The sequence below is a fragment of the Pinus tabuliformis genome, chromosome 5_1 (assembly GCF_031772625.1).
Source record: "Pinus tabuliformis cultivar Carrire ecotype Pingquan chromosome 5_1, CPIR1, whole genome shotgun sequence".
Taxonomy (NCBI): domain Eukaryota; kingdom Viridiplantae; phylum Streptophyta; class Pinopsida; order Pinales; family Pinaceae; genus Pinus; species Pinus tabuliformis.
Window position 1 is genome coordinate 461198535 of NC_142305.1, and position 12655 is coordinate 461211189.

Genomic DNA, 12655 nt, shown 5'->3' on the forward strand with positions numbered 1-12655 from the left:
GTGATAATTTTAAGTGCGCAACCATTCTCACGCATTTGTTTTGTTTAAGTTAATGTTTTTGGTATTTTGGGTTTATAGCGGCTAGAGGCACTATATCGCTTAATATGGTAGAGATGTTAATTTTTTTTTTTTTGGGTTAAAAGAGTAATATTATATTATTAGCACTAAAATTAGAGTACAAAAATTGACCTCATGGTCCCTTGGTTTCACGAAGACCAGAGATGAGAGCGAGGGGTGGTGTCGGAGAAAGCATCAGATATAACCATACAACCATTATTTATGATAGGCTTACCAACCTTACATAGCAAAAAGACAAAGAACCTAAGAGCGACATGTCACGGAGGGTGGTGAGGATGAAGTCTAGGAGGAACTGTTGGGAAGTTGTCTCGCTCATGCATATGAAATTCGATGTGCTCTACTCGGGCCTCCAAGTCATGCAAGTGGTCATTGAGGCGTCTTTGGTTCCGTCGAATGCTCTTGAGTTGTTCTAGAGTCTCATTGACACTGAATTGAATGTTGTTCATGTAGGCCACAAATTCATTCTTGTCTTCAAAACAATGCTCCCTTATGATGTCCAGGTTGGTCTAGACACCTCTCAGTTGTTTAGCAATTGTTTCCACCGTGGCTGGAGCCTCCACTCTGACTGGAGAATGCCCATGAGCATGAGCAACCTCACCCGCTCATTCTCCACTGATCACATCCTCAAAAGCCGAACTCAAGTCACAAGCTTGGTGCCCAACAGGGTCGTGATGCCCACCTCCATGGCAAGGATGACCACGCTAGCGAGGCATGGTTGGCGGCACCCAAAGATTGCTTACCAAAATGATCGAGGATAACTCTACCACCCAAAAGGAATCGACCTCCAACACAACCCCGAGCAGACACAAGCACTGCCACAACCTCCACGTTATGACTTCACAATTTTGTCCAAGCCAAACCTCCCATTGAGCCCTTTCTACCAGCACCCTTCCAAAACCCCTGGTCAACCTTTCTCCTCCAGCATTCCATAACCAGAACAAGGGAGGGCCGACAACAATTCTCAGCCCAAAAGCACACAACAGCACACCCAATACCACAATAGTCACAACCAGGTAACAGCTAACCAGGGTCTTGTAGGTCGCCCGATGACCGGTTGCGCCACCACCCTAGTGAATTTTGCCTGAGGGACACAACAGAAACTGGAACCATCACAAACTCTGACTACCCTAAGGAAAATTCTCTTCAGAATGAGAACGTGTCCACAAACTAGGCCACCCACTCCAAAGGACAAGCGGCAACGTCACATTACTAACCACCATCAGAAACAACAACTCAGAGAAAGACCAAAACTAAAAGCATCCTATTACAAGGAGATCGTCGAGTACCCACTAGCCCGAAGCAGCCCTCCTACGTCAGCGCCTGGGGTTCCACCACACACTACCAACCTTACAGCACTAAAGAGGAGAGATACCTCCAAATGAACCAGGATCCCATTTATTATTATTTTTATCTAATTATTATCCAATTTTAAGGTCACGGCCAAGCCAGACACCAAATTGGTGTATGAGACCCCTTGTTTGTGGGACAAGGGACCCACCTCCACGCATCGATTTGACTGTTAAGCCTACAAAGACATACATACTCTACCCCCCTCTGGTTTTGAACCCGAGACCTCTTATGAGGAAACACAAGCTCTTAACCATTAGGCCCACTCAAGCACAAAAGCCCTTATGAGAAGCCACAAAACCAATATCTGAGCGCTCCACAGAATTCCAGCTACCCCATGGCCCTAACAAGCTTGTCTGACCTTCAACACTCCAATTCGCCACCCTGCACTCTGAGTTCATCACCCAACATACAACAATTATTGCACTAATGCTTCTACACAATGTAATGTACATAGGTGGGTCTAGAAAGTTTGGCAACCTACCATCCCATCGTATCTATGTATACATCATCCTTAGCTCACCTACAACATGCCTCGTGGGGCATACCCCGAGGTGATTTGACCAGATTTTTTGTCATCCCCATCGAGGGAGAGATATTGTTACATTTAAAAATAGTGAAATAATAATTTAAATCAACAAATTAAAAATAGTGATAGCAAAAAAAAATTAATGTTAGCCATAATTAAAATACTTCAATTTGCACTTTAATTTACACAACTTTATATAGAGATGTAAAGTAAGTGAAAGTTAAAACAAAAAACACCTAACATTTTAGTGTGAGGAACAAATATAATTTCTTCACTACCTAATATGGAGATAGTTAAAAAAATAATTTTAAAAATGTAATTTCTTCATTAATTAATATGGAGATGATAGGGAATAGTATTATTGATAATACATGATGTGTAATTCATTCTACATTGTTTACATGTGATATTTAAAACAAAAATATATTAATAACAAAATATTTTTTTGTTTTTAAGTATTAGGGTTTACGCAGTGCATTATATTAGATTTTTTTTTTGGGATTCAACTGCGTTAAGTAAGTCATTAACGTATGACCATTTCCATGAGAAGTAGTCGTAACTGACTAATTTCTCATGATTTTTGAATTGTTCACTTAGCACTCATTGCATCGGGTGATGCTCACAGGGGTGAAGAAGTGGGATTGAAACTAGTGAAATGAATCACATAGCGTCAATCGTCACTTTCGGGGCTTGCACCCGGTAACCAGGACTTCCCGGGAGGTCACCCATCCCAGATCTCCTCTGGCTCAAGCGCGCTTAACTGTGGAGTTTTCCCCACAATCAAGCCCACTTAGCTTGCTACCCCATTTGCAAAACCTTAGCAAGTATTGTGCCTCATGAACCATTCAAGTAGAGATCCCTTCACTCTTTTTGAATTTAAGTATTAGGGTTTACGCAGTGCATTATATTAGATTTTTTTTTTGGGATTCAACTGCGTTAAGTAAGTCATTAACGTATGACCATTTCCATGAGAGGTAGTCGTAACTGACTAATTTCTCATGATTTTTGAATTGTTCACTTAACACTCATTGCATCGGGTGATGCTCACAGGGGTGAAGAAGTGGGATTGAAACTAGTGAAATGAATCACATAGCATCAATCGTCACTTCCGGGGCTTGCACCCGATAACCAGGACTTCCCGGGAGGTCACCCATCCCAGATCTCCTCTGGCTCAAGCGCGCTTAACTATGGAGTTTTCCCCACAATCAAGCCCACTTAGCTTGTTACCCCATTTGCAAAACCTTAGCAAGTATTGTGCCTCATGAACCATTCAAGTAGAGATCCCTTCACTCTTTTGAATTTAAGTATTAGGGTTTACGCAGTGCATTATATTAGATTTTTTTGGGATTCAACTGCGTTAAGTAAGTCATTAACGTATGACCATTTCCATGAGAGGTAGTCGTAACTGACTAATTTCTCATGATTTTTGAATTGTTCACTTAGCACTCATTGCATCGGGTGATGCTCACAGGGGTGAAGAAGTGGGATTGAAACTAGTGAAATGAATCACATAGCGTCAATCGTCACTTCCGAGGCTTGCACTTGGTAACCAGGACTTCCCGAGAGGTCACCCATCCCAAATCTCCTCTGGCTCAAGCGCGCTTAGCTGTGGAGTTTTCCCCACAATCAAGCCCACTTAGCTTGCTACCCCATTTGCAAAACCTTAGCAAGTATTGTGCCTCATGAACCATTCAAGTAGAGATCCCTTCACTCTTTTTGAATTTAAGTATTAGGGTTTACGCAGTGCATTATATTAGATTTTTTTTTTTTTTTGGGATTCAACTGCGTTAAGTAAGTCATTAACGTATGACCATTTCCATGAGAGGTGGTCGTAACTGACTAATTTCTCATGATTTTTGAATTGTTCACTTAGCACTCATTGCATCGGGTGACTGACTAATTTCTCATGATTTTTGAATTGTTCACTTAGCACTCATTGCATCGGGTGACTGACTAATTTCTCATGATTTTTGAATTTTTCACTTAGCACTCATTGCATCGGGTGATGCTCACAGGGGTGAAGAAGTGGGATTGAAACTAGTGAAATGAATCACATAGCGTCAATCGTCACTTCCGGGGCTTGCACCCGGTAACCAGGACTTCCCGGGAGGTCACCCATCCCAGATCTCCTCTGGCTCAAGCGCGCTTAACTGTGGAGTTTTCCCCACAATCAAGCCCACTTAGCTTGCTACCCCATTTGCAAAACCTTAGCAAGTATTGTGCCTCATGAACCATTCAAGTAGAGATCCCTTCACTCTTTTTGAATTTAAGTATTAGGGTTTACGCAGTGCATTATATTAGATTTTTTTTTTGGGATTCAACTGCGTTAAGTAAGTCATTAACGTATGACCATTTCCATGAGAGGTAGTCGTAACTGACTAATTTCTCATGATTTTTGAATTGTTCACTTAGCACTCATTGCATCGGGTGATGCTCACAGGGGTGAAGAAGTGGGATTGAAACTAGTGAAATGAATGACATAGCGTCAATCGTCACTTCCGGGGCTTGCACCCGGTAACCAGGACTTCCCGGGAGGTCACCCATCCCAGATCTCCTCTGGCTCAAGCGCGCTTAACTGTGGAGTTTTCCCCGCAATCAAGCCCACTTAGCTTGCTACCCCATTTGCAAAACCTTAGCAAGTATTGTGCCTCATGAACCATTCAAGTAGAGATCCCTTCACTCTTTTTGAATTTAAGTATTAGGGTTTACGCAGTGCATTATATTAGATTTTTTTGGGATTCAACTGCGTTAAGTAAGTCATTAACGTATGACCATTTCCATGAGAGGTAGTCGTAACTGACTAATTTCTCATGATTTTTGAATTGTTCACTTAGCACTCATTGCATCGGGTGATGCTCACAGGGGTGAAGAAGTGGGATTGAAACTAGTGAAATGAATCACATAGCGTCAATCGTCACTTCCGGGGCTTGCACCTGGTAACCAGGACTTCCCGGGAGGTCACCCATCCCAGATCTCCTCTGGCTCAAGCGCGCTTAGCTGTGGAGTTTTCCCCACAATCAAGCCCACTTAGCTTGCTACCCCATTTGCAAAACCTTAGCAAGTATTGTGCCTCATGAACCATTCAAGTAGAGATCCCTTCACTCTTTTTGAATTTAAGTATTAGGGTTTACGCAATGCATTATATTAGATTTTTTTGGGATTCAACTGCGTTAAGTAAGTCATTAACGTATGACCATTTCCATGAGAGGTAGTCGTAACTGACTAATTTCTCATGATTTTTGAATTGTTCACTTAGCACTCATTGCATCGGGTGATGCTCACAGGGGTGAAGAAGTGGGATTGAAACTAGTGAAATGAATCACATAGCGTCAATCGTCACTTTCGGGGCTTGCACCCGGTAACCAGGACTTCCCGGGAGGTCACCCATCCTAGATCTCCTCTGGCTCAAGCGCGCTTAACTGTGGAGTTTTCCCCACGATCAAGCCCACTTAGCTTGCTACCCCATTTGCAAAACCTTAGCAAGTATTGTGCCTCATGAACCATTCAAGTAGAGATCCCTTCACTCTTTTTGAATTTAAGTATTAGGGTTTACGCAGTGCATTATATTAGATTTTTTTTTTGGGATTCAACTGCGTTAAGTAAGTCATTAACGTATGACCATTTCCATGAGAGGTAGTCGTAACTCACTAATTTCTCATGATTTTTGAATTGTTCACTTAGCACTCATTACATCGGGTGATGCTCACAGGGGTGAAGAAGTGGGATTGAAACTAGTGAAATGAATCACATAGCGTCAATCGTCACTTCCGGGGCTTGCACCCGGTAACCAGGACTTCCCGGGAGGTCACCCATCCCAGATCTCCTCTGGCTCAAGCGCGCTTAACTGTGGAGTTTTCCCCACAATCAAGCCCACTTAGCTTGCTACCCCATTTGCAAAACCTTAGCAAGTATTGTGCCTCATGAACCATTCAAGTAGAGATCCCTTCACTCTTTTTGAATTTAAGTATTAGGGTTTACGCAGTGCATTATATTAGATTTTTTTTTTTTTTGGGATTCAACTGCGTTAAGTAAGTCATTAACGTATGACCATTTCCATGAGAGGTAGTCGTAACTGACTAATTTCTCATGATTTTTGAATTGTTCACTTAGCACTCATTGCATCGGGTGATGCTCACAGGGGTGAAGAAGTGGGATTGAAACTAGTGAAATGAATCACATAGCGTCAATCGTCACTTCCTGGGCTTGCACCCGGTAACCAGGACTTCCCGAGAGGTCACCCATCCCAGATCTCCTCTGGCTCAAGCGCGCTTAACTGTGGAGTTTTCCCCACAATCAAGCCCACTTAGCTTGCTACCCCATTTGCAAAACCTTAGCAAGTATTGTGCCTCATGAACCATTCAAGTAGAGATCCCTTCACTCTTTTTGAATTTAAGTATTAGGGTTTACGCAGTGCATTATATTAGATTTTTTTTTTGGGATTCAACTGCGTTAAGTAAGTCATTAACGTATGACCATTTCCATGAGAGGTAATCGTAACTGACTAATTTCTCATGATTTTTGAATTGTTCACTTAGCACTCATTGCATCGGGTGATGCTCACAGGGGTGAAGAAGTGGGATTGAAACTAGTGAAATGAATCACATAGCGTCAATCGTCACTTCCGGGGCTTGCACCCGGTAACTAGGACTTCCCGGGAGGTCACCCATCCCAGATCTCCTCTGGCTCAAGCGCGCTTAACTGTGGAGTTTTCCCCACAATCAAGCCCACTTAGCTTGCTACCCCATTTGCAAAACCTTAGCAAGTATTGTGCCTCATGAACCATTCAAGTAGAGATCCCTTCACTCTTTTTGAATTTAAGTATTAGGGTTTACGCAGTGCATTATATTAGATTTTTTTTTTTTTGGGATTCAACTGCGTTAAGTAAGTCATTAACGTATGACCATTTCCATGAGAGGTAGTCGTAACTGACTAATTTCTCATGATTTTTGAATTGTTCACTTAGCACTTATTGCGTCGGGTGATGCTCACAGGGGTGAAGAAGTGGGATTGAAACTAGTGAAATGAATCACATAGCGTCAATCGTCACTTCCGGGGCTTGCACCTGGTAACCAGGACTTCCCGGGAGGTCACCCATCCCAGATCTCCTCTGGCTCAAGCGCGCTAAACTGTGGAGTTTTCCCCACAATCAAGCCCACTTAGCTTGCTACCCCATTTGCAAAACCTTAGCAAGTATTGTGCCTCATGAACCATTCAAGTAGAGATCCCTTCACTCTTTTTGAATTTAAGTATTAGGGTTTACGCAGTGCATTATATTAGATTTTTTTTTGGGATTCAATTGCGTTAAGTAAGTCATTAACGTATGACCATTTCCATGAGAGGTAGTCGTAACTGACTAATTTCTCATGATTTTTGAATTGTTCACTTAGCACTCATTGCATCGGGTGATGCTCACAGGGGTGAAGAAGTGGGATTGAAACTAGTGAAATGAATCACATAGCGTCAATCGTCACTTCCGGGGCTTGCACCCGGTAACCAGGACTTCCATAAGTAAAATATTTCAATGTCAATATTAAGTAAAATAATTTTATATAAACTTATATAAAGAAAATAAAGTAATTAAAATTAAAATTAACTAGGAATATGTGCGGAGTTGATATATAAGATTTTAAAATATCAATAACAAATAAAAGTTTAATTTAAGTCATAAACAAAATATTTCAATACTCAAATTGAGTAAAATATTTTAACATGAAATATATATAGAGAAATATTGAAAGAATTCTTATTCCATTAATTGTTGCTTTTTAATTCAAAGTACAAGGGATAATTGTATTTCTTTCAATGTTTAATATAAATTTGACATTAATATTTTAAAAAATAATAATAATAAAAATAATATATATGGATATGAGAGGGCATGTTTGAACATTTTAATGGGGAGAAAGTAAATTATAAATAAACTATTTCATGTCAATTACATATATATTATATCAGCGCAGATTCATCTTAACTCCAGATATGCCAAGTGCCTAGAGGTCTTAACTCCAGATATGCCAAGTGCCTAGAGGGTTCAAATCTCTTTTCTCTCTAAAATGTGTTTGCATTTTAAGAGATTTGATCCCTCTCATGGCTTGATAGATCAGGGGTTAAGATGGATCTAGGTTGGTTTAATTTAATTTGTATTTATCAAAGATAGGGAAATTATTATAATTTAGTTGTAAAGCAAAAGAGGAGAGTTATTACTCACTATTTTATGTGAATGCGGATTGATTGGTTATTCTTTGTTAAGAAAAATTATATATTTTTTAAAATAACTTTTTATTTTTATTTTATTGGGTCTGGGAAAAATTTCCACTCTTATTATTTTATTTTAGATTTTGAATTATTAACATGTTGGTTTACATTAAAAAAACGTCTTTTGAAATGATTTTTACGACTATAGGAGATGTTGTAATGTCAAATTACATAAAAATAAAAATAAAAATATACTAATAATTAAAATAAAATAGTTTATTTACATTGGTAGTTTTTGGATTCTAGATTTTAAATGTAATATTTTTATTTTAAAATATAATGTAATATTTTTCATTTCTTAGTAAAATTAGTCATTTTTTATTGTGCTCAGACCAATATAAACAATAGAAATAAAATAATAAAAATAAAAATAAAGATACCTTAAAATAAAATAAAAATAATTTTTTGAGTCATTGTATTCACCCATGGTTTTTACCATAGTATTTTTAACCCATGGTATTCTTCTTTAATGTAGGCTATTTAAAAGCATGAATTTTTTGTTTCTCCAAATAGAAGGATTTAATTGGGCCTTTGAGTGGTACCTATTTGTTATAGAAGGATTTGATTGGGGCTTTGAGTGGTATCTATTTGTTGTATCCCTGCACATTATAATAATCATTTCCAGATGATGTTCCATGGTTAAACATTGAAGCCGAAGAATAATCAAAATCAAAACAATAAAAGGTGAAAGGCCAAGTATCTTCATTTGTTCACTTGAATTACCCTTAATTTTGTGAAGTCCATTAGCTTCTGCATTTTTATGAAAATTTGGTCCAATTTACCATTTAAATCACTTGGTTGCAGAGGTTTTATTTAATAGGGTGCAATAACATGGTTAAATATTGAAGCTAAAGAATAATAAGAAGCAAAACAATAAAAGGTGAAAACGCCAAGTATCTTCATATGTTTACTTGATTTACCCTTAATTTTGTGAAGTCCATTAGTTTCAACATGATTTTTTATGAAAATTTGGTCGAATTTACCATTTAAATCACTTGGTTGCAGATGTTTTATCTAATAGGGTGCAATAATCACAAAAGACATTTCATATTGTTAAAGATCTACTTGCGCAGAATTCTACGAAACCAACCGAATATAAAACCAATAATGAAAATTCATTGATGTTTAAGGGAAGAATGTGCGTTCCAAATCAGTTGTCTATAAAATAGTTTATTTTAGATGAATTCCACCGAAGTACCTCTACTGCTCACCCCGGGTATCAGAAACTATTTTCTATGATCAAGAAAATTTATTATTGGCCTGGTATGAGAAAATACATTGCAGAATACTTGGCAAAATGCTTGGAATGTCAGCAAGTCAAAGCTGAACATCAGTGCCCTGCAGGTTTAATGCATCTGTTACCCATTCCATAATGGAAGTGGGATACGATTATTATGGATTTTATAATAGGATTACCCAAGTCCAAGAAACAGAATGACTCTCTTATGGTAGTAGTCAATAAACTGAGCAAAGTGGCTCACTTTATTCCTGTTAAGTCTACCTACCAAACATCTCAGATAACAGATGTATTAATGAGGAGATATTTAGACTACACGGTATGCCTAAAACCATTATCTCAGATCAAGATGTAAATTTTACATTTGCATTCTCGAAGGCACTCTTCACAGGATTAGGCACTCAAATCCATTACAGTGTTGCTTACCACCCCCAGAGGGACGAGAAAACTGAGCGATTAAATTAAGTAGTCGAAGATATGTTGAGAATGTATGTAATGCAACAGTCAGGCAAGTGGGAGGAATATTTACATTTGGTGGAATTTGCCTGTAACAACATCTACCATGAGTCGCTAAAAATGAGCCCTTACGAAGTCCTGTATGGGAAAAGTTGTAGAGTTCCTTCTAATTGGGACAACGCTAAGAATAAACTAATCCTTGGACTTGATATGCTCAATATTAGTGAAGACCCCATTGTTTACATGTAGTAGGAGGTCAATAATTTGCTACAGAATATCGCGTGCAACAATTCTAAGATTTTCCCATTCTTTGTATTTCCATTATTATTTACATTTTGTTGATATTTGACTGTGTTTATGGTAGAGTGGTTGATTTATTAAGATTGATATTAACTTTTCTCTCCTTTTTTTATTAATTTTATTTTTGGCCCTTTTTCAGTTTATAAGTTCAATATTCATTTAAGTTGAGAAAATTAAAAGTTCAACAATTATTTTGAGATTTATTTTAGTTAGTGAAATGAGAGGGTTAAGGAGGTTGTTTTAACAATGAAAGGGGATATTAGTTTTGTTATAATTATTATTAATTAAAAAATATATTTTAATTTTATAGAAAGATTTCAAATTATTTTTAATTTGTTAAGAGTCCATGTTCTTGGAAATAAGTAAATAAGTTAAATATTTAAGAGTTAAATTCTATTTTATAAATTGTTATTAAGTTATTTTAACTGATGTGGTTTTCTTGGAATAATGGTGATGAGTTAATTTACATTATCAATACTAATAATAAATTATATTTATATTTACTCATTAACAAATGAGTTATGATAGGTTTTAGCACATTCTTATAAAAAAAAAGAAATTACTTTAAAAGTAGTTGTTTATGATTCATTTTAATTGTTTAAATGAGAGGGGTGATGAGGTCATGTTAACGATAAAATGGGATATTGATTCTATTATAATAATAATTATTTTTTGTGAATGAGACTTCTATTAATTGCCAAAAGGTTTTGCATACAACACCAAAAAATTAGTGGTCTCACCCCGACCGGGTTTGTTGACCATCGATAATTGATCATTACAAAACATCCAAAATAAACTAAGGGCTACTATCCATATCCGAGAAGGCCAAAGACACCAAAAAACCTGTAAAATACAGAGCACACCAGTCACCATGGCTAGTCATCAGAAGTGATGGATAGTGGATTATCAGGCCATGTCCCTAGGGGGAGGAGGGTGATACGGGCAATCTATATGCTGCTCCATATGAGTCAGCCATGCTTCCAACTTGTCTAGTTTTTCCAACAGCAGATTCTATCCACGCCATACCACAACCACACGCTCATGAAGGTGGCATTGGAAGTATTGCAATTGCTGGAGTGTTGTCATCACAACCTCATGTTCTTCACGGCGAGTCTTGTCCTAAGCTTCCAACATTACCTAAACGGAATGCATTAATATCCCGAAAGAGGTCGCACGACGAGGAGGGCACCCATCCCCAAGCCCAGCAAGGCTCCCACTGACACCCCTACCACTACGATAGGTCATTCCACCACCACGACCATGACCCCCGCAAGAATGTTTACCTCCTCCACAACCATGGCCAACCTTCATGCCCCCACGTCGAACATTTCCCTCACATCTAGGCAGAGAAGGGGAGGCTTTGACCCGACATGAGGACCTCAGAGTCGACTTCATCTTTGCTTCGGCCTCACCAACACCACCAGAGAACCAACATACATGAATACTGACAATTAAACTTTGGTCGCCTCAAAACCACGTCGAACCTCCCAGGGAGTGCACCGACCCTTCAACTAGACGACCTGTAACCACACCAAGAGGAGTAGCAGGGATATTTCCTTTCCCAAACCACCACTCACTTTCAAATTCACAATTTATCCCTCCCAACCTGACTTCACTCCACCAATTCCTATCAAGGTGTTGTGCATCCGTGCACCAAACACCCAGCCTCCACAACTTCCACCACAAACAATATTTCGCCCACTGCTAGATATCCCAAGCCAACTTAGAGCACTAACAAATATGGGGTTGTCGTTTCTTTACCGCGACTAGGAGGAAGAGCTCCTTTGCTTGCTAGAGTTCATTAGGCACCCCGAACACTAACACAGTAACCTTCCAAACTAAAAATTTAAGCAAAGGAGATATAATTCTCTAGAACATTGAACAAGCCAAAACCCAGTATGCAAATGTGAATATTGAGCCTAAAAATTGGTAATACCCCGAAAGAACCCCATGCACAGTTCATTAGAGCAACACTTGATCTTGATAAAGCTGGTTTGACACCCACACCACCCTAGCCTTGTTCAAAGACCAATATACAGAGAATCCAAACGGCTGAACGCATAATGAACAAAAAAATCTAAGACAAGCAAACTTACCAAAAGGACCCCACCACCTTGGAGTCCAGGTTTGCCCAAACCGTTGAAGTCTCTCAGATCCCTGTCTACGCCATAGCCGGCATGCACCAACTTTCTTTCGAGACCCCCACTGGTATACAAAAGGAGCCACAAAGTTTGTTTTCCACAACGAATTCACCTTTGAATGTTCTGGCCTGGCTTCTTCCCAATCTCTTATACCCATCTCGTTGTACTGCCACCATCCCAGAGGGGCTCGACTGTCACATGCTTGCAAAATTAATGAAACAATATGGGGGCGGCTCACCTGCCCTCCCACCACCTTGCATTAAGCCTCGAGTCATGTCTCCACGCGAGAGCGATCGACTATCCAACTGCCCT